The 20,107-nt window shown below is 39.8% G+C and overlaps 1 non-coding gene and 1 pseudogene across 1 annotated transcript; both read left to right on the plus strand.

The window, feature by feature from the left end:
* LOC132344342 (NADH-ubiquinone oxidoreductase chain 5-like) overlaps positions 1–20,107 on the plus strand; it is a 102,514-nt pseudogene that overhangs the window by 38,025 nt on the left and 44,382 nt on the right.
* TRNAW-CCA (transfer RNA tryptophan (anticodon CCA)) lies at positions 15,179–15,252 on the plus strand. The gene has a single exon. It is a non-coding gene; the product is annotated as a tRNA-Trp (tRNA).

Raw genomic sequence — 20,107 nt, forward strand, 5'->3', positions numbered from 1 at the left:
TGTCCATCAGCAGATGAATGGATAAAAAAGCTGTGGTACATATACACAGTGGAGTATTACTCAGGCATTAAAAAGAATACATTTGAATCAGTTCTAATGAGGTGGATGAAACTGGAGCCTATTATACAGAGTGAAGTAAGCCAGAAAGAAAAACACCAATACAGTATACTAACTCATATATATGGAATTTAGAAAGATGGTAACAATAACCCTGTATGCAAGACAGCAAAAGAGACGCAGATGTATAAAACACCCTTTTGGACTCTGTGGGAGAGGGAGAGGGTGGGAAGATTTGGGAGAATGGCATTGAAACATGTATAATATCATATATGAAATGAATCGCCAGTCCAGGTTCGATGCAGGATACAGGATGCTTGTGGCTGGTGCACTAGGATGACCCAGAAGGATAGTATGGGCAGGGAGGTGGGAGGGGGGTTCAGAATGTGGAACACGTGTACACCCGTGGCAGATTCATGTTGATATATGGCAAAATCAATACAATATTTTAATGTAATTAGCCTCCAATTAAAATAAATAAATTTATATTAAAAATATGTTATTACAAAGGAAGGAGGCAAGGTGGTGGAGGCGTAGGTAGACATAGAGTACATCTCTCTCCACAGAACATCAAGAATACATCTTCAGATGTATAAGATCTCACAGAACAGCAACTGAGAACTGGCAGGAGTCTCTGATCACCATAAATGTATATATGCTGCTGCTAAGTTGCTTCAGTCGTGTCCAACTCTGTGCGACCCCATAGATGGCAGCCTACCAAGCTCCTCCGTCCATGGGATTTTCCAGGCAAGAGTACTGGAGTGGGTTGCCATTACCTTCTCCGAAAGATATATATATAGATCCATGCAAAACCTAGTAGGATGAAGGAAGGAGGGGAAAAAGAGGGGAGTGAGCAAGACTGGACCTGCGCTGGGGAGGGTGGTGTAACTGAAGCAAGGGTCAGATCCTCACATTGGAGCAATGTTTTGGGACAGAGGGGGAGACTTTGAGGCTGTTGAAGAGTGAAGCACTCATCTGTGACAATCTGAATGGAATGAGAATCACAGAGACAATCCTTGCTGCAGCCCTACTTACCCTGGACAGAGATGAAAGTCCCATGGAACGTGTGGCAGCTGGGAGCTGGAGTATAGGGATTAGAGAGCAATCCCAGGGAGAGGTCTGCTGTTGACTGTGGGGCGACAGTCCAAAGGGATGTGAGGGAGGAGATCACAGTGTGAAATGCCTTTGGAAGAAAGCCAGGCTGCCATGGAGGCTAGGCAATACTGCTGAGTCACATACAGGGGGTGGAGCCATCACTATAGCCTCTTTCCCCACATGCTGCTGCCAGCAGTTAATCAATAGAGAAAGGTCCCAGAAAGGGTGGCCTTTTGAGTGTCTGTTGCACCAAGCAACAGAGAAGGACCAGCCAGGGTGGCCCTTTGAACACCAGCTGCCACAGGCCAGAACAAGACTCTAATATTGCCATACCACCGTGAGGCCACCAGTATTCCTGCACACTTGATGCTGCCAGGGTCCTCATGATCCAAGCAGCTGTGCCACCTCCATGCTCGATCCCCATTGGGGCACAGCTGCCAGAGGCTAGACAAAACCCTAAGTTCACCACATCTACCCTGCCCATGGCTTCTGGCTCTCCATGTACCTGGTGCTGCCAGGGTCCTTACGATCCAAGCAGTTGCACCACCTCCACACCCGGTTCTCACTGGGGCAGACCCAAGTCCTCCAGAGCAGCCTCAGGAGCAAACTCCTATGAATGGCCCACATGCAGAGGTCGTGGAAAAAACCACAACTTAACTGTAGGGGCAGTATGGAAAGAGGATTGAAAACCTTTCTACCAACTGTAAAACCTGCAGATTAAATCCACATGATCAACTAGGCAAACTCTGTGTCTATGGAATATGTAAAAGGACAATGAGAATTCCCACACAGAAAAATGCCCTAGATCTGGCAGCTGTGGACATTGGAGGCAAGAACATTCAGGAGTAAAGACAGATTATAGTCTTTTCCTACTAATTTCCTACTAATGAGCAAAAAAAAAAAAAAAAAAAAAAGAATTATTTTAAAGCAAACTTTTTATTTCCTTTATATACTTCTACCTCCACATTGACTTTTTGCAGTTCTGTGAGTTTTTTCTTTTTCAATTTTTTTTTGTTTGTTTTGTTTTTGGTTTGTTTTTCTTATTGTTCCTTTCCTGCTGCAGTTATTCTTTAATATATGTAAATCTTTTTAATAAACTTCTATTTAATCTTGTTTTTCTATTTTTTTCTTTTCTTCCTTTTCTTTCTTTATTTCACTCTGTTATGTAGTTTGTTTAATTTTCTTTGCTTTATTTCCCAGTTGGCACTCTGAGCTGGTCTTGTCTTCTGGTTTGTGTTTTAGTTAGTTTTGTTTTTAATTGGTCAACATCATTTTTGGTTTCTTTGCTGACTGGGTCACTCTCATTTACTTTGTATTCTTTGAAATGTTTTGGTTTTGTGTGTGTGTGTGTGTTCCTTTATTTTTGTTACAGTCTAATTTTGTATTTACCATTTCTCTGGGTTTTTTTTTTGTTTGTTTGTTTTGCTTTTTGTCATTGTGTTTTTGTTTTAATCCCTTTAATGCCACAGCAAATGGCTTGTGGAATCTCCCTGACCAGTGATCAGGCCTAAGCCTCTGGAGTGGGAGCACTGAGTCCAGGACACCAGACTTCCAGAGAACTCCCGAGCCCAGGGAGTATTAACTAATGAGAACTCCCAAGAAGGCCTCCACCTGTACCAAGACCTGGTATCACCCAACTGTCAACAGCACCCAGTGCAGGATGCCTCATCCAAACAAGCAAAACAAAAACACAAATGCAATCATCGTAAGATAATCTTCCCACAGTCACCACAAAATATACTACCTCATACAGCCCTGCCCATCAGAGAGAAAAAGCCTTCTCCTACCAGAACACAGGCAAAAGATCCTCCCAACAAAAAACCTGCACAAACCACTCGACCAAACTCACCCACTGAGGGCAGAAAACAAAAGGAAGAAGAAATACAACCCTAAAGCCTGGGAAAAGGAGATCTCAAATACAGTAAGTTAGAAAAATATGAAAAGACAAAGAAATATTGCACAAATGAAGGAAAAAGGTAAAAACACCCAAGACCAAAGAAAAGAAGAGGAAATAGGCAAATTATCTGAAAAAGTATTTAGAGTAATGATAGTAAAATTGATCCAAAACCTCGAAAACAGAACGGAGAAAGTGCAAGAATTAATTAACACATGTAAAGAGGACCTAGAAGATATAAAAAAATAGGAAGTCAAGAGATACCTGGAGTAACAGACAAGCTTGGCATCGGAGTACAACGTGATGCATGGCAGAGACTAACAGAGCTTTTGCCAAGGGAATACACTGGTCATAGCAAACACACTGCTCCAACAACACAAGAGATGACTCTACACATGGACATCACCAGATGGTCAATTTTGAAATCTGATTGATTATATTATTTGCAACCAAAGATAAAGAAGTCAGAAGATAGATATACAGTCAGCAAAAACAAGACATGGAGCTTACTGTGGCTCAGAGTATCAGCTCCTTATTGCAAAATACAGGTATAAATTGAAGAAAATAGGGAAAACCACTAGACCATTCAGGTATGATCTAAATCAAAACCTTTATGATTATAAAGTGGAGATGACAAATGGATTCAAGGGATTATATCTGGTAGACAGAGTGCCTGAAGAACTATGGACAGAGCTTCAAAACATTGTACAGGAGGGAGTGACCAAAACAATCCCAAAAAAAAAGAAATACAAAAAGGCAAAATCTGAGGAAGCCTTACAAATAGCTGAGAATAGAAGAGAAATGAAAAGCAAAGGAGAAAGGGAAAGATATATCCATTTGAATGCAGAATTCCAAAGAATAACAAGGAGAGATAAGAAAGCCTTCTTAAGTGAACAATGCAAAGAAATAGAAAACAATAGAATGGGAAAGACTAAAGATCTTCTTAATCAAGTTAGAGACATCAAGGGAACATTTCATGCAAAGATGGGAACAATAAAACACAGAAGCAGCAAGAATCTAAAAGAAGAAGAGGAGGCAAAAATACACAGAACAACTGTGCAAAAAAGGTCCTAATGACCTGGATAAAACCAAAATGATGTGGTCACACATCTAGAGTCAAACATCCTGGAATGTGATGCCAAGTGGGTCTTAGGAAACATTACTGTGAATGAAGATAGCGGAGGTGATGGAATTCCAGTGGAGCTACTTCAAATCATAAATGATGATGTTGTTAAAATGATGCACTCAGGACGCCAGGAAAACTCAGCAATGGCCACAGAACTGGAGAAGGTCAGTTTTCATTCCAATCTCATAGAAAGGAAATGCCAAAGAATGTTCCAACTACCGTACGATTGTGCTCATTTCACATGCTAGCAAGGTAATGCACAAAATCCTTCAAGCTAAGGCTTTAACACAACATGTGAACTGAGCACTTCTAGATGTCCAAGATGGACTTAAAAAAGGCAGAGGAGCCGGAGATGAAATTGCCAACATTTGTTGGGTCAGAGAAAGCAAGGTAATTCCAAAAAAACATCTACTTCTGCTTCATTGACTATGTTAAAGCCTTTGTGTGGATCATAACAAACTGTGGAAAATTTTTAAAGAGATGGGAATACCATATCCTCTTACTTGCCTCCTGAGAAATCCATATACAAGTCAGGAAGCAACAGTTAATAACTGGACATGGAACAGTGGACTGGTTCAAATTTGGGAAAGGATTATGTCTAGGTTGTATACTCTCACCCTGCTTATTTAACATATATGCTGAGTACATCATGTGAAATGCCAGGCTGGGTAAATCAAAAGCTGGAATCAAGATTTCTGGGAAAAATACCCTCAGATTTGTAGATGATATCACTCTAATGGTAGAAAGAGAAGAGGAGTTAAAGAGTGTCTTGATGAAGGTGAAAGAGGAGAGTGAAAAAAAGCTGGCTTAAAACCCAATATTAAAAAAACTAAGATCATGGCACCTGGTCTCATCACTTCATGGCAAATACATGGGGAAAAAGTGGAAACATTGACAGATTTTATTTTCTTGGGCCCCCAAATCACTGCAGATGGTTAAAAAGCAGAGACATTACTTTGCTGACAAAGGTCCATCTAATCAAAGCTATGGTTTTTCTAGTAGTCATGTATGAATGTGAGAGTTGGACCTTAAAAAAGGCTGAGAACTGAAGAATTGGTGCTTTCAAACTGTGGGGCTGGAGAAGACTCTTGAGAGTCCCATGGACAGCAGGGAGATCAAACCAGTCAATCCTAAGGAAATAAACCCTGAATATTCATTGTAAAGACTAATGCTGAAGCTGAAGTTCCAATACTTTTGCTACCTGATGCAAAGAAGTGACTCATTGGAAAAGACCCTGATGCTGGGAAGGATTGAGGATAAGAGGAGAAATGGATGGCAGAGGATGAGATGGTTGAATGGCATCACTGACCCAATGGACATGAGTTTGAACAAACTCCAGATGATAGTGAAGGACAGGGAAGCCTGGAGTGCTGCGGTTCATGTGTCACAAAAAGTTGGACACTACTTAGTGACTGAACAACAATGAACAACAACAGTAACAATTTGAAAAGATATTAGCACATTTAATGAATATTATTTACTTATGGATGCATAACAATATATTCCCAAGTCTTGTTGGCTTAAACAACATTAAACATTTATTACCTCATAGAGTTTCTCTGGGTTAAGAATTTGAGAATGACTTAGCTGAATGATTCTGTCTTAGAGTCTTTAGTGAGGTTGCTGAAAAAATGTTGGTTAGGGCTGCAATTTAACTTTTTTCTTCCCTCTGATGACTAAAAAATATTCATAGCCAAAACATGGAGAGTTATGCTTTATTCAGTGAGAAAGTTTTAGGACTTTAAGCCCAGGAGGCAGCTTCTCAAGTAAGCCTGAGCAAACTGCTCTGAAGAGGTGAGGAGGGAGTTAGGATATATATGAGTTTTGCAACAAAGGGCAGGTAACAAGAACAAAAGGTTTCTGTTAATAAAAGAAAGCTAGATATCTCAAGTTAAGGAATTTAACACTTTTCTATATATGGGAAGATGCAAGAGCCTGGGCTCACTGAAATCATTCCATTGATATGTACCTCAGCTTATCTGAAGTCAGTATCCTGCATTTTTATATCCTGAGTTTCCTCAGGGTCACCATGGGGAATGGCTGTAGTCTGATGGTTGCTAATTGGCAAGTATTCTTCGTTTCCTTCTTGAGTTTCCTCAGGGCTCACCAGCTCAACATCAACATTGATGACTGTGACATCCTTTGTTTACTGATAAGTCAGACAATATTCCATTTGTTACACCCTTTGTTGAGATACAACATTGTGTAAGTTTGACATAAAACATTATGTAAGTTTAAGATGCACAATGTGATAATTTGATACACCCATAGATTTCAAAATATTTACACCAATAAGATTAGCTAACATAATCTTTACCTCACATATTTATAATTTTTTATTGTTGGTATGATGATAATATTAAAACTCTACTCTCATAGCAACTTTCAAGTATACAACAATACTGATGACAGCAGCTGGCAACCACCATTATAATCTCCTTGTCTATGAGTAGGATGTTTTTAGAGTCCACATATAAATAAGATTATACAGTATTTATCTTTTTCTGTCTGATTTATTTCACTTAGCATAATGCCCTCAAGGTCCATCCATGTTGTTATAAATGACAGAATTTCCATACACCCCCCCTACATATTCTTTATCCATTCATTTAGCAATGGATGCTTACATGGTTTCTATGTCTTGGCTGTTGTGAATAATATTGCAATGAACATGAGAATTCATATACATTTGAAATACTTAAAGATTCACAGAAGTTAAAATGATAGTACAGAAGGGTCCCGTGTACTCTTCACTCAGTTTACCAATGGTGATATACAGCTACTTCACACTCCTCTTTCACTTTAATCAAGCAGCTCTTCAGTTTCTCTTTGCTTTCTGGTGTAAGGGTGGTGTCATTTGCGTATTTGAGGTTATTGATGTTTCTCCCAGTGGTCTTGATTCCAGCTTGTGCTTTATCCAGCTTGGCATTTCACATGATGTATTCTGCATTTAAGTTAAATAAGAAATGTGACAATATACAGCCGTGATGTAATCTTTTCCCAATAAGGAACCAGTCCGTTGTTCCATGCCCAGTTCTAACCATTGCTTCTTGACCTGCATACAGATGTCTTATGAGGCATGTAAGGTGATCTGGCAATCCCATCTCTTTAAGATGTCTCCACAATTTATTGTGATGCACAGAGTCAAAGGCTTTGGAGTTGTCAATAAAGCAAAAGTAGATTTTTTTTTTGGAACTCTCTTGCTTTTTTGATGATCCAGTGTATGCAGCAATTTGATCTCTGGTTCCTCTGCCTTTTCTAAATCCAGCTGGAACATCTGCAATTTCTTAGTTCACGTACATCTGGAAGTTCTAGAACATCTGGAAGTTCTAGGATCACGTTGAAGCCTCTCTTGGAGAATTTTGAGCATTACTTTGCTAGTGTGTGAGATGAATCCAACTGTGTGGGGCGGCAGCTGAGAGTGCCAGGCTGTGACACTGCAGGAGCGATCGAGAGGAACTACCCCACATCCGAGGTCAGGGGTGGCGGCTGGGAGGAGCTACCTCATGCCCAAGGAGTGGTGGCTGAACGGGAGCAGGAGGGCCAAGAGGAGCTACTCCATGTTCATGGTTAGGAGGGGCAGGGGTGAGGAAATATCCTTCATCCAAGGTAAGGAGCAGCGGCTGCACTTTGCTGGAGCAGCCGTGAAGAGATACCCCACGTCCAAGGTAAGAAAAACTCAACTAAGAGAGTAGGTGTTGCAAGAGGGCATCAGAGGGCAGACACACTGAAACCATAATCACAGAAAACTAGTCAATCTAATCACACTAGGACCAAAGCCTTGTCTAACTCAATGAAACTAAGCCATGCTGTGTGGGGCCACCCAAAATGGGTGGGTCATGGTGGAGAAGTCTGACAGAATGTGGTCCACTGGAGAAGGGAATGGCAAACCATGTCAGTATTGTTGCCTTGAGAACCCCATGAACAGTATGAAAAGGGAAAATGATAGGATACTGAAAGAGGAACTCTCCAGGCCAGTAGGTGCCCAATATGCTACTGGAGATCAGTGGAGAAATAACTCCAGAAAGAATGAAGGGATGGAGCCAAAGCAAAAAGAATACCCAGTTGTGGATGTGACTGGTGATAGAATCAAGGTCTAATGCTGTAAAGAGCAATATTTCATAGGAACCTGGAATGTTAGGTCCATGAATCAAGGCAAACTGGAAGTGGTCAAACAGGAGATGGCAAGAGTGAATGTTGACATTCTAGGAATCAGCGAACTAAAATGGACTGGAATGGGTGAATTTAACTCAGATGACCATTATATCTACTACTGCAGGCAGGAATCCCTTAGAAGAAATGGAGTAGCCATCATGGTCAACAAAAGAGTCCAAAATGCAGTGCTTGGATGCAGTCTCAAAAATGAAAGAATGATCTCTGTTTGTTTCCAAGGCAAACCATTCAATATCACAGTAGTCCAAGTCTATGCCCCAACCAGTAACGCTGAAGAAGCTGAAGTTGAACACTTCTATGAAGACCTACAAGATCTTTTAGCTAACACCCCCAAAAGATGTCCTTGTCATTATAGGGGACTGGAATACAAAAGTAGGAAGTCAAGAAACACCTGGAGTAATAGGCAAATTTGGCCTTGGAATAGGGAATGAAGCAGGGCAAAGGCTAACAGAGTTTTGCCAAGAGAACGCACTGGTCATAGCAAGCACCCTCTTCAAACAACATAAGAGAAGACTCTACACATGGACATCACCCGATGGTCAACAACGAAATCAGATTGATTATATTCTTTGCAGCCAAAGATGGAGAAGCTCTATACAGTCAGCAAAAACAAGACCGGGAGCTGACTGGCTCAGATCATGAACTCCTTATTGCCAAATTCAAACTGATATTGAAAAAAGTAGGGAAAACCACTAGACCATTCAGGTATGACCTAAATCAAATGACCCTTCTGATTATACAGTGGAAGTGAGAAATAGATTTAAGGGACTAGATCTGATAGAGTTCCTGAGGAACTATGGACTGAGGTTCGTGACTTTGTACAGGAGACAGGGATCAAGACCATCCCCATGGAAAAGAAATGCAAAAAAGCAAAATGGCCATCTGAGGATGCCTTACAAATAGCTGTGAAAAGGAGAGAAGTGAAAAGTAAAGGAGAAAAAAAGGAAAGATATAAGCATCTGAATGCAGAGCTCCAAACAATAGCAAGAAGAGATAAGAAATACTTCCTCAGCGATCAATGCAAAGAAATAGAGGAAAACAACAGAATGGGAAAGACTAGAGATCTCTTCAAGAAAATTAGAGATACCAAGGGAACATTTCATGCAAAGATGGGCTCGATAAAGGACAGAAATGGTATGGACCTAACAGAAGCAGAAGATATTAAGAAGAGGTGGCAAGAATACACAGAAGAACCGTACAAAAAATATCTTCACGACCAAGATAATCACAATGGTGTGATCACTGACCTAGAGGCAGACATCCTGGAATGTGAAGTTAAATGGGCCTTAGAAACATCACTATGAACAAAGCTAGTGGAGGTGATGGAATTCCAGTTGAGCTATTTCAAATCCTGAAAGATGATGCTGTGAAAGTGCTGCATTCAATATGCCAGCAAATTTGGAAAACTCAGCAGTGGCCACAGGACTGGAAAAGGTCAGTTTTCATTCCAATCCCAAAGAAAGGCAATGCCAAAGAATGCTCGAACTACTGCACAATTTCACTCATCTCACATTCTTGTTAAGTAATGCTCAAAATTCTCCAAGCCAGGCTTCAACAATACCTGAACCGTGAACTTCCAGATATTCAAGCTGGTCTTAGAAAAGGCAGAGGAACCAGAGATCAAATTGCCATGATCTGTTGGATCATGGAAAAAGCAAGAGAGTTCCAGAAAAACATCTATTTCTGCTTTATTGAGTATGCCAAAGCAAACAGGAAGCCAAAGAAAGCTGGAGTAGCAATTCTCATATCAGACAAAATAGACCTTAAAATAAAGATTACAAGAGATAAGCAGGGACATTACATAATGATCAAGGGATCTATCCAAGAGGAAGACATAACAATCGTAAATATATATGCACCGAACATAGGAGAACCCCAATACATAAGACAGACACTAACAGACATAAAAGGAGAAATTGATAGTAACACAATAAAAGTCAGTTCAATTCAGTTCAGTCGCTCAGTTGTGTCTGACTCTTTGTGACTCCATGAACCACAGCACTCCAGGCCTCCCTGTCCATCACCAACTCCCAGAGTTTACCCAAACTCATGTCCATCGAGTTGGTGATGCCATCTAACCATCTCATCCTTTGTCGTCCCCTTCTCCCGCCTTCAATCTTTCCCAACATCAAGGTCTTTTCCAATCAGTCAGCTCTTTGCATCATGTGGCCAAAATATTGGAATTCAGCTTCAACATCAGTCCTTCCAATGAACACTCAGGACTGATTTCCTTTAGGATGGACTGGTTGGATCTCCTTGTAGTGCAAGGGACTCTCAAGAGTCTTCTCCAACACCACAGTTCAAAAGCATCAATTCTTCTGCGCTCAGCTTTCTTTATAGTCCAACTCTTACATCCATACATGACTACTGGAAAAACCATAGTCTTGACTAGATGGACCTTTGTTGACAAAGTAATATCTCTGCTTTTTAATATGCTGTCTAGGGTGGTCATAACTTTCCTTAGAAGGAATAAGCATCTTTTAATTTCATGGCTGCAATCACCATCTGCAGTAATTTTGGAGCCCCTCAAAATAAAAGAAGATTTTAACACCCCACTCACACCAATGGACAGATCATCAAAACAGAAAATTAATAAGGAAACACAAGTCTTAAATGATACATTATATGAGATCAATCTCACTGATATCTCTAGGATATTCCATCCAAATGCAGAAGAATAAACTTTCTCAAGTGCACATGGATCATTCTCCAGGATAGACCACATCTTGGGTCACAAATCAAACCTCAGTAAATATAAGGAAATTGAAATCATATCAAGCATCTTCTCTGGTCACAATGCTATGAGACTAGATATCAATTACAAGAAAAAAACTGTAAGAAACACAAACACATGGAATTAACACGTTTCTAAATAATCAACAGGCTACTGAATAAATCAAAAAGAAAATCAAAAAATTTATTGAAGCAAATAATACGATGAAAACATGACAACTCAAAACCTATGGGATGCAACAAAAGCAGTTCTAAGAGGGAAGTTTATAGCAATACAATCCTACCTCAAGAAACAAGAAAAACATGGAATAGACAACCGAAGTTTACACTCTCTTTAACCATTGCAACAAAAGGCATCAAATACCTAGGAATAAATCTAACTAAAGATACAAAAACCTTGTATTAGAAAACTATAAGACACTGATAAAAGAAATCAAAGATGACATAAACAGATAGAGAGATATACCATGTTCCTAGATTGGAAGGATCAATGTTGTGAAAATGACTATACCACCAAAAGCCATCTACAGATTCAATGCAATCTCTATCAAATTACCAATGGTATTTTTCACAGAACTAGAACAAAAATTTCACAGTATGTATGGAAACATAAAAGACCCTAAATAGCCAAAGCAATCTTGAGAGAGAATCAACTTTCCTTACTTCAGACTATACTACAAAGCTACATTCATCAAGACAGTATGATACTGGCACAAAAACAGAAATATAGTATATAAACCAGTGGAACAAGATAGAAAGCCCAGAGATAAACCCATGCACCTATGGGCACCTTATCTTTGACAAAGGAGGAAAGAATATACAATAGAAAAAAAAAAAAAAAGACAGGCTCTTCAACAAGTGGTGCTGGGGAAAATGGACAGCTATGTGTAAAAGAATAAAATTAGAACACTTCTTAACATCATACACAAAGATAAACTCAAAGTGGATTATAGATCTAAATGTAAGACCAGAAACAATAAAACTATAAAACTCTTTGACATAAATCAGAGCAAGATCCTCTATGACCCACCTTGAGAATAATGGGAAAAAAAGCAATAAACAAATGGGACCTAGTTAAACCTAAGCTTTGGCACAGTGAAGGAAACTGTAAATAAGGTGAAAAGACAAACCTCAGAATGAGCAAAATAATAGCAAACAAGACAATTGACAAAAGATTAATCTCCAAAATCTACAAGCAGCTCATTCAGCTCAATACCAGAAAAACAAAAAACCCAACCAAAAAGCGGATAGAAGACCAAAATGGACATTTTTTCCAAAGATGACATACAGGTCACTAATAAACTATGGAAAGATGCTAAATAGCGCTCATTATTAGAGCAATGCAAAGCAAAACTGCAGTGAAATAACACCTCACACTGGTTAGAATGGCCATCATCAAAACATCTACAAACAATAATGCTGGAGAGGGTGTGGAAAAAAGGGAATCGTCTTGCACTGTTGGTCGGTATGTAAATTGATACAGCCACTATGGAAGATGGTATAGAGATTCCTGAAAAAGCTAGGAATAAAACTACCATATGACCCAGAAATCCCACTATTGGGGATATACCCTGAGGAAACCATAATTGAAAAAGACACATTCCTGCTTTTTTTCTTTTTTTTTTAAATTTTATTTTATTTTTAAACTTTACAAATTGTATTAGTTTTGCCAAATACCAAAATGAATCCGCCACAGGTATACATGTGTTCCCCATCCTGAACCCTCCTCCCTCCTCCCTCCTCCCTCCCCATACCACCCCTCTGGGTCGTCCCAGTGCACTAGCCCCAAGCATCCAGTATTGTGCATCGAACCTGGACTGGCAACTCGTTTCATACATGATATTATACATGTTTCAATGCCATTCTCCCAAATCTTCCCACCCTCTCCCTCTGCAACAGAGTCCATAAGACTGTTCTATACATCAGTGTCTCTTTTGCTGTCCCTTCCCTAAGTAAGAAATAAAAAACGTGAATTAAAAAAAAAAAAAGAAAAAGAAAAAGACACATGTACCCCAATGTTCATTGCAGAACTATTTACAATAGCTAGTACATGAAAGCATCCTAGATTTCCATTGACAGATGAATGGATAAAGAATATATGGTATATTTATACAATGGAATATTACTCAGCCATAAAACAGAATGCATTTGACTCAGTTCTATTAGGGTGGATGAGCCTAGAGTCTATTATACAGAGCAAGTCAGGAAGAGAAAGACAAATATCTTATGTTAACACATATATATGTAATCTTGAAAGATGGTACTGAAGAACCTATCTATAGGGCAACAGTGGAGACACAGACGTAGAGAACAGACTTGTGGACAGAGTTGGGGAAGGAGAGGGTGGAATGAAGTGAGAGAATAGCATTGAAACATATAACTTACCATATGTAAAATTATACAGCCCGTGAAAATTAATTGTATAATGGAGGGAGCCCAAATCTGGTGTTCTGTGATAAACTAGAGGGGTGGGATGGGGTGGGAAGTATGGGCAAGAGGGAGGGACATACATATACCTATGGCTGATTCATGTTGATATATGGTAGAAACCAATACAATATTGTAAAGCAATTATCCTCCAATTGAAAATAATTTAAAAAATCATGAAATTATTGGTTCCAGTTGAATTCTTTCCTAAGTAGGATAAATCTGAGACTGATGACTTTCAAGGATGAAAATGCTGCAGTCCTGGTTGACAGAGACTTGTTGAGATCTCCTAGGTGGTGTTGCCTTCCTCATAAAAAGTCCATGATATCACCAAGGTGGGGATTATTATCTTCTTTTGAACAGAGGAAGAAACCAAAGTTAAATACTTTTCTTTTCTAGGTTACATAGCCAGTTAATAGGAATGTGAGAACTTGAACCTAGTTCTGTCTGCCAGTGCATTACTGTTTTTGAAGAGTTCATCAATAGATTCATCTCAATTCATGAATCTGGGACGCAGCTAGAACTTGGAAGGCAGTTTTGGAAATGCTTACTGAGGGCCTCACATTCAACACATTGGAGTTTGGACTATTCCTGGTAGATGGTGGGAAGCCATAGAAAGATTTTAAACAGTGGAAGTGACTGTGCCTATTGATCGTTCTTCCTTGCCACTTTAGCACTCACTGTTTGGCACTTAAAACCAAGCTGACAAGTTAGTTTTACACTCCTATCAGCAAGTCAGAGCCTGGTAGTTTGTGGTCAAACTGTTTATGTACTTTCTTTTAACAGCTTTCTCTCAGTTGCTTTCTGCTTTACTTAAGGGCATTCCAGTTATTTCCATCTGTCCTCTGTTAGTGGCCAAACTTAAAGAAGGCTGGTCTGTCCCTGCCCCCTCCTCTGCCTCTTCCTGACTTAATGAAAAAGCTGGTTTCTTTAAGTCTGAAGTCAGACCCAGCCAAACAAGCAAAGACACAATCTCTTTGGACATGGAACACTGAAATGGTGATTAATCTTCTTCCTGAACATTCTTGTCAAACGCTTACTTCACCTCACACTTTTTTCATTTCTCAAAAAACATCTGGTTTGCAGCTTTTTTTCCTCTTTTTTTCTATGTGTTGCCTAATTTCTACCCTCCTCCCCTCATCTATTTTTGCTACTTCTGGAAGAATATTCTAAAAGCAAGATGAGGATATCAAAGAGCCATAAGCCTAGTATTATCCTAGGTCCCCACTACAGCTTTATGAGGGAAGGAGGTTAGAGATCATTCCCATATTACTAAAAGAGAGGAAGAAATGTTTTAGAAACTGCCTAGAATTTAATAGAGCAAAGATCCAGGGACCTCGATGTGTGCCATGCTTTTTTAAGGATGTAGACATCGAGGCTCAGAAAGCTTAGGTGAGTTGGTGAAGGTTGCAGCGTTAGCACACATTGTGAAGCCAGTCTTGGTTCCTTGTGGTGTGGAAAGTCAAGAACTCCTGTACACTACAAGTTTTTATTTTGTTTGTTGTTTGAAACTTGTTCTTTTGAAATAATTTTAGACTCATTAGAAGTTGCAAAAAAAGTACAAAAGGTTCCTGTGTATGCTTCACCCAGATTCCTCCAGTGATAATATCATCTTATATGTCCATGGTACTTTTTCAAAACCAGAAATTGACATTGGCTCAATAATATGGGGCTTCTCTGGTGGCTCAGAGGTTAAAGCGTCTGCCTCCAATGCAGGAGACCCAGGTTCAATCCCTGGGTCAGGAAGATCCCCTGGAGAAGGAAATGGTAACTCGCTCCAGTATTCTTGCCTGGAGAATCCCATGGACAGAGAAGCCTGGTAGGCTACAGTCCACGGGGTCGCATAAGAGTTGGACACGACTGAGCGACTTCACTTTCACTTTCTTTCAATAATATGAACTACACCACATACCTTTGTTGTGGGGTAAACTGTGCCCCTCCCCACCCCTAAATTCACACGTTGAAATTCAATCCCCCAATGTGATTTGGAAGTATGGCTTTTAGGGAGATAATTAAGGTTAAATGGAGTCATAAGGGTGGGGTCCTAATCCAACAGAACTGGCATCTTTATAAGAAGAAGAAACTTCAGAGATCTCTCTTTTCTCCATGAGTACACAGAGGAAAGGCGATATGAGGACACAGAGAAAAGGTGGTTGTCTACAAGTGAGGAAGAGAGGTCTCAAAAGAAAGCAGTCCTGGCACCTTGATCTTAGAATTCTAGCCTCCAGAAATGTGAGAAAATAAATTTCTTCACTTTCTGGAGGCTAGAGGTACCAAAATCGAGGTGTTGGTAGGGTTGATTTTGTTCTGAGGCCTCTCTCCTTGCTTGCAGACAGCTGCCCTTTTGTTGACTTTTCACATGGCTGTCCCTTTATGCACATGTGCTCCTGGTGCCTGTGTGTGTCTTAATCTCCTCTTTTAAAAACACCAGTCAGATTGGTTTTGGTGTACCTTAGTAGCTTCATTTTAACTTAGTGACTTCTTTAAAGGCCCTATCTCCAAATAGTCACATTCTGAGGCACTGGAGTTTAAGGGTTCAACATATGAGACTTGAGCCATAATTCAGTTAACAACAAGTGTTATGACATTATCTGCCTCCTGAGAAGCCTGTATGCAGGTCAAGAAACAACAGTTAGAACCAGAAATGAAACAATGGATTTGTTCAAAATTGGGAAAGGAGTACATCAAGGCTGTATATTATCACCATGTTTATTTAACTTATATACAGAGTGAAGTGAAGTGAAGTGAAGTGAAAGTCACTCAGTCGTGTCCGACTCTTTGCAACCCCATGGATTGCATAGTCCATGGGATTCTCCAGGCTAGAATACTAGAGTGGGTAGCCTTTCCCTCCTCAAATGGATCTTCCCAACCCAAGGATCAAACCCAGGTCTCCCACATTGCAGGCGGATTTTTTACCAGCTGAGCCACAAGGGAAGCCCGAGAATACTGGAGTGGGTAGCCTATCCCTTCTCCAGTGGATCTTCCCGACCCAGGAATCAAACCAGGGTCTCCTGCATCACAGGCTGATTCTTTACCAACTGAGCTCTGAGGGAAGCCCTATATGCAGAGTACACCATGTGAAATGCTGGGCTGGATGAAGCACAAGATGGAAGCAAGATTGCTGGGAGAAATATCAATAACCTCAGATATGCAGATTACACCACCCTTATGGCAGAAAGTGAAGAGGAACTAAAGAGCCTCTTGATGAAGGTGAAAGAGGAGAGTGGAAAAGCTGGCTTAAAGCTCAACATTCAAAAAATGAAGATCATGGCATCCAGTCCCATCACTTCATGGCAAATAGATGGGGAAACAATGGAAACAGTGACAGATTTTCTTTTCTTGGTCTCCAAAACCACTGCAGATGGTGACTGCAGCCATGAAATGAAAAGACACTTGCTCCTTGGTAGGAAAGCTATGACAAACCTAGACAGCATATTAAAAAGCAGAGACATTACTTTGCTGACAAAGGTCCATCTAGTCAAAGCTATGGTTTTTCCTGTAGTCATGTATGGATGTGAGAGTTGGATCATAAAGAAGGCTGAACGTCAAAGAATTGATGCTTTTGAGCTGTGATGTTGGAGAAGACTCTTGAGAGTCCCTTGGACTGCAAGGAGATCCAACCAGTGAATCCTAAAGGAAATCAATCCTGAATATTCATTGGAAGGACTGATGCTGAGGCTGAAGCTCTAATACTTTGGCTACCTGATGTGCAGGACTGACTCATTTGAAAAGACCCTGATACTGGGAAAGGTTGAAGGCAGGAGGAGAAGGGGAAGACAGAAGACAAGATGGTTGGATGGCATCACAAACTCAATGGACAGGAGTTTGAGCAAGCTCCAGGAGATGGTGAAGGACAGGGAAGCCTGGTGTGCTGCAGTCCATGGGGTCACAAAGAGTCAGAAATGACTGAGCGACTGAACAACAACAACAATAAATTTATTAACAAACACCATAGTTAGGAGAAAGAACTGTTCCACCAACACAAAGAAATTCTGTAGTGCTACCTTTTTATCATTACACCCTCCGCAGTCCTTGATAACTGGTACCACTGATCTTTTCTCCATCAAATGCAATCATACAGTATGTGACCTATTGAGATTTGTTTTTTCTTTCCCACTCAGCATAGTGACCCTGAGATCCACCCAAGTTATGTATGTGTTAATAGTTTACTCCTTTTTACTGCTAAGTGGTATTACATGGTATGGGTGTACCGTGGTTTGCTTATCCATTCAACTATTGAAGGATATTCGGGTTGTTTCCAGTTTCAGTGTGTTAGTGTTAGTTGCTCAGTCATATCCAACACTTTGCAACCCCATAGACTGTAGCTCGCCAGGCTCCCCTGTCCTTGGAATTCTCCAGGCAAGAATACTGGAGTTGGTAGCCATTCCCTTCTCCAGGGGACTTTCTCAAACCAGAGATCTAACCCGGGTCTCCCACATTCCAGGCAGGTTGTTTCTGGTTTGAGGCCATTACAAATAAAGCTTATATGAGCATTCATGTACATATTTTTGTGTAAATGTAGTGTTACTTATCTGTAGAATAGCTTCCCAGAAGTGCAATTGCTATATTGTATGATAATTGCATATTTAGTTTTTTAAGAAGCTGCCAAACTATTTTTCAAAGTAGCTACATGCCTAAAATGATGTATGAAAGATCCAGTCCCTCCACATCTTCACCAACATTTGGTGCTGTCACTTAGTCACTCTGATATATGAAGTGGTATCTCATTGTGGTTTTAGTTTCCATTTTCCCAGTGGCTAGTGATGTTGACCAAGCATCTCTTCATATTCTTTACCCATTTTCTAAGTGAATATTTTTTGTGTGTTTGAGTGTTTTACCGTTGAGTTTGTGAGTTTTTTTTTTTTTTTACATATTCTAAATACAATCCTTTATCAGATATATGGTTTGCAAATGTCCCCAGTCTGTGTTTTTCTTTCTCATTTTCTTAATAAGATCTGTCACAGAGTGAAAGTTTTTATTTTGATAAAGTAGAATTTATAAAAGTTTTTATGACTTATACTTTGGTGTCATATTTAGGAATCCTTCACCAATCTCAAAATCCTGAATATTTTATTTTCTAAAATTTTTATATTATTTTTTTGTTTTATATTATTATATTTCAATAATTATTTGAATTGAACAAGTGCATGCATTTGTCAGAGCTCAGCAAATATTCCCTAAATATTTGTCTTTAAATGCATATAAATTTACCTTAGAATAACTATAAAGTTATATTAAACTTTATTTTAATAACATGCATGTTTACATTTATTATGTGTGATCCATTTTGAGTTGATTTTCATATAAAGTATGAAGTTTAGGTCAAGGTTCATCCTATACTCAAAAACCTCTTTTTCCCATGACTTAAAGGATAATCTAAGTTCCTTATTCTGGCATTCAAGGTCCTCTGTAATCAGGGCCCTCCTCACCATCCCATCTTTTCTCCTTTGATTTCCTACCCCAAGCAGCATGGTTCAGTTCAGTGCAGTTTAGTGCACTTGCTCAGTCATGTCCGACTCTTTGTGACCCCATGGACTGCAGCATGCCAGGCCTCCCAGTACATCACCAACTCCCAGAGTTTACCCAAACTCATGTCCATTGAGTCAGTGATGCCATCCAACCATCTCATCCTCTGTTGTCCCCTTCTCCTCCCACCTTCAATTTTTCCCAACATTAGGGTCTTTTCACATGAGTCAGCTCTTCGCATCAGGTGACCAAAGTATTGGAGTTTCAGCTTCAACATCAGTCCTTCCAATGAACACTCAGGACTGATTTCCTTTAGGATGGACTGGTGGAATATCCTTGCAGTCCAAGGGACTCTCAAGAGTCTTCTCCAACACCACAGTTCAAAAGCATCAATTCTTCTGCATTCAGCTTTCTTTACAGTCCAACTCTCACATCCATACATGACTACCGGAAAAACCATAGCCTTGACTAGATGGACCTTTGTTGACAAAGTAATGTCTCTGCTTTTTAACATGCTGTCTAGGTTGGTCATAATTTTCCTTCCAAGGAGTAAGCGTCTTTTAATTTCATGGCTTCAGTCACCATCTGCAGTGATTTTGGAGCCCCCCAAAATAAAGTCTGCCACTGTTTCCACTGTTTGCCCATCTATTTGCCCTGAAGTGATGGGGCCAGATGCCATGATCTTAGTTTTCTGAATGTTGAGCTTTAAGCCAACTTTTTCACTCTCCTCTTTCACTTTCATCAAGAAGCTCTTTAGTTTTTCTTCACTTTCTGACATAAGGGTGGTGTCATCTGCATATATGCCATCTATAATCATGGGCTCTAGAGTCACGCCATCTACATTCAAATCCTGAGCTGCCATTTATTGACTGTTTTCTGTGACTCAGTTCTCTCATTTGTAAAATGGGATATTAATAGTACTTACATTATAAGGTTCTTATAAAGATAAAAATTGATTAAATTCATATAAGACTGCAGCCATGAAATTAAAAGACGCTTACTCCTTGGAAGGAAAGTTATGACCAACCTAGATAGCATATTCAAAAGCAGAGACATTACTTTGCCAACAAAGGTTCGTCTAGTCAAGGCTATGGTTTTTCCTGTGGTCATGTATGGATGTGAGAGTTGGACTGTGA

The sequence above is a fragment of the Bos taurus genome, chromosome X (assembly GCF_002263795.3).
Source record: "Bos taurus isolate L1 Dominette 01449 registration number 42190680 breed Hereford chromosome X, ARS-UCD2.0, whole genome shotgun sequence".
NCBI lineage: Eukaryota > Metazoa > Chordata > Mammalia > Artiodactyla > Bovidae > Bos > Bos taurus.